The sequence below is a fragment of the Gordionus sp. m RMFG-2023 genome, unplaced genomic scaffold (assembly GCF_954871325.1).
Source record: "Gordionus sp. m RMFG-2023 unplaced genomic scaffold, tfGorSpeb1-WG-v2 contig_155, whole genome shotgun sequence".
Taxonomy (NCBI): Eukaryota; Metazoa; Nematomorpha; class Gordioida; order Chordodea; family Parachordodidae; genus Gordionus; species Gordionus sp. m RMFG-2023.
In genome coordinates, this window is record NW_027050867.1 from 23457 (window position 1) to 26962 (window position 3506).

Here is a 3506-nt window from a genome sequence, read left to right on the forward strand (position 1 = left end):
CATTCCTCAACCATTTAACCCTCAATTATTTAATAGAAAAGCTAATTTATTTTATACATATTAATTGCAAATAAATCATTTAATTTTTTTATATATATTTGTTATTTTTTCTAAGAAAATTAGTTTTTATTGTTTTATCAAATTCACTTGATGTTTCAATAAAAATCTTACTATCCACTTATTGTTCATTTATGGAATCCTTATTATTAAATATAATATTTTATGATTCATATCTTATTAATAAATAAAAATGATGCACCAATATTTATTGTAGTTGCTGGTACTTTTAATTTTAGGTAATAGTTATTTATACCTTAAAATAATAATCAAAATTTATATAAAAAAAGAGATCTGTATAAATATAATTAAATAAAATCTACAAATTTTGAAGAAAAATCAGTGTTGTTAATTTTTTTCTTACTTTTTAACTTATTTTTATTTTGTATTATTAATTTTTTTATAAAGGGATAAACCAAAGATATACTCTAAAAGTAGATATAAAGATCGATAAATTATGTTAAGAAAATAAGATTTTATAAAAAAATATCCTTTCAATTAAAAATTATTTTGGATTATATGTCCTAGATAAAATAAGTTTTTGATCCATCTTAAAAGATGGATAAAGAGCTCACCTTACTTAATTTTTAAATTACTATTATGTAATAATCATTTATCATTTTTTGTTTTAATTATAAATGACAAATGAAAACATCTTTTATTTTTTTTTCAATAAAAACATAATGCAATAATAACATTTTTGCATGAGTATAAATAATAGTATAAATCATTTAAATAAGGTTTATACAATAAATATATAAAAATGTAAATGTGTACACTTTAAAAAACAAAATGTATTTTTAACAATGTGATGATTCACATTCATATTATCTTTGATTATAAATATTCATCCTTTTTGATTTGATCATCACCTATAAAAAATAAAATATAATTACATTAGTATAGATAATATATAATATCATAATTTTTATAATATGTTTTATATCAGGCCTGTTCTTTATACAATATAATTTTTAAAATATAAAAGAAGATATAAATATTAATTATGACTTATTGATTATTAAATTGTATTGCTTTTGTAAGATTTTGCCTCATACCAGTTCTCAATTCCTGGTTTCTCAAGTCAGCAATATGAAAAAATCTAATATTTAAATATCTTTAAAAAAAATAGTATTAAAACTAATAATGATTACCTTTGAACAATTAATTTTACAAGAATTTGAAAATGGCTGTAACCAATCTCATGTTCATTAATACAGTAAGATCAATAAAAATATTTGAACCAATTATTTTGGAAAAAACAAACACTTCCATTATTTTAATAATATTTTTATGTTTAATATCATTTTGATAAGTTCTAAATGAACTTTCACAAATTCGGCATAATATTGACATACTAAATGAAGGAATCCTAACCCCCCATTATTTTTAAAATTTATGAGCATATTATTTATATTATTATCAATATATGAATCACTGACCATTGCATTAATGCAAACATCACAACATCCCTTTTTTTCTTTAATAAGTTGTCGTACTATATATCCCGAAATATAATGATAATTTCGGGTTATGGGGATTTGTTTGGCTAAAATAATAAGATAATGTGGTGGATATTATTGGATTTCATGTTATTTTGAAAATTTGAACATATTAAATGTGTATTGTCTAAGGAAATGCAATTTCCTGTAATTGTTGCATCCAATTTTGCCATTAATGAAATGCGAAGCAGATCGATCCTGTAATTGTTGCATCCAATTTTGCCATTAATGAAATGCGAAGCAGATCGAACCTGATATGCTGATGGATTATCATTAAATCCACTCTTGCTACGAATACTATAAAAATATAATTCTAATTGGTCTTGAGAGGTTTTGTACATTAAAAAGAACCTTAAAAATTGTTATATTATAGTTATATGAATAACTCTTGTTATAAATTAAATATAATACTTCATTTTTGGGGTTTCCCCAATTAATAACTCCTTCCCTGGTGTTGTTAAAAAGTCGAGTTCATCCAACTCTGACCCAGAGTCTCGAGTCGTTAGTCGAATATGTCGACTAACTCAAATTCAAGTTAACTCGAGTTATGAACTCAAGTCGTAAACTCAAGTTCATAAAATATTCGTCCTCTAGTACTTGAGTCGATTAGAGGACGAGGATTATTTATTATTAATTAAGATATTTTTTGTATTTTACATTTTTTTACTCTAGACTTTCATGAGTCGTGAATACAAATTATATAGTTGAGTCGACTAGAGGACGAATAGTTCTATGAACTTGAGTCGTCAATTTGAGTCGACTAGAGTGCTAATATTTCAAATTAGTTATTATTATCTAAGATATTTGTTCTGTCATTTACATTTTTTTACTTTAGACATCCAATTTGAGTCGTGAATACAAATTATATTTTTGAGGACGAATAGTTCAATGAACTTGAGTCGTCAATTTGAGTCGACTAGAGTGCTAATATTTCATATTAGTTATTATTATTTAAGATATTTGTTCTGTTATTTACATTTTTTTACTTTAGACATCCAATTTGAGTCGTGAATACAAATTATATTGTTGAGTCGATTAGAGGACGAATAGTTCTATGAACTTGAGTCGACTTAAGGACGGAGATTTTAAATTAGTTATTATTAATTTATAAAACATTTTTCTTTAACTTTAGACTTCCAACTTGAGTCGTTATACGAGTTATATACTTAAGTCAACTGGAAAACGAATAGTTGTGTCGTTTTTTCGACTCAGACTCAAACGGGTCATTTTTTACGACTTCAACCCAAAGGTATGGTCGTTTTATTGGATCCGATCCAAAATATGGGTCGTTTTTTAAAGGAAGATCTAAGGTTTATGTTCTTTTTTTCACCTCATCCATTATCCTGATCATTTTTTTCGACCAAGACTAGGGTTGACTCCAATATATATAATAATAAAATTTAGTAGATATTCAAATTATAAGAGGGTAGCTTCTTTTAATTATAATGCTCTGACTTACTATTATTAATGCACTGGCATTTGTCATCGTTATATTTTTAAGTGATTATGTACCATAAAAAAAAGTGACAATTGTCATAATCGTTATTTTTGAATTTTGGCAAATGGGTAAAAATATGTTAAATTAAAATTTCAGTTAAGGTGTATCATAAAAAAATGACAATTGTCAAAATTATTTTTGAATTTTTTTAAAGCAAATGGGTTGATTATATGCTATTTATATACATCTAGTCATTATAAAAGAATTTCGGTGAATAAAATTATATTTATTTTATTTAGAAAGTATATTTGATGTTTATTTACAGATTATTAATATATTAGTAATTGTTATTTTTCTAGTCATTAATCCTAATATATAAATTTACAAAATTTTTGATGTTCAATATTTATTTAAGGAGAAATTTTTGAATTATTTTTATAAAAATTAACCCCCCCCCCACCCCCACTCCCAAGCAAATTCCTGGCTAAGCTCCTGGTGTCTACTAATAT

General features: G+C 24.3%; 1 long non-coding RNA gene across 1 annotated transcript; it reads right to left on the reverse strand.

Annotated features, from left to right (window-relative positions):
- Nucleotides 1-909: 909 nt before the first annotated feature.
- On the reverse strand, nucleotides 910-1254 carry LOC135930628 (uncharacterized). Its single transcript, XR_010572831.1, has 3 exons — nucleotides 1212-1254; nucleotides 1069-1174; nucleotides 910-929 (listed from the first exon to the last, which is right to left on the reverse strand). It is a non-coding gene; the product is annotated as an uncharacterized LOC135930628 (long non-coding RNA).
- Nucleotides 1255-3506: the final 2252 nt, after the last annotated feature.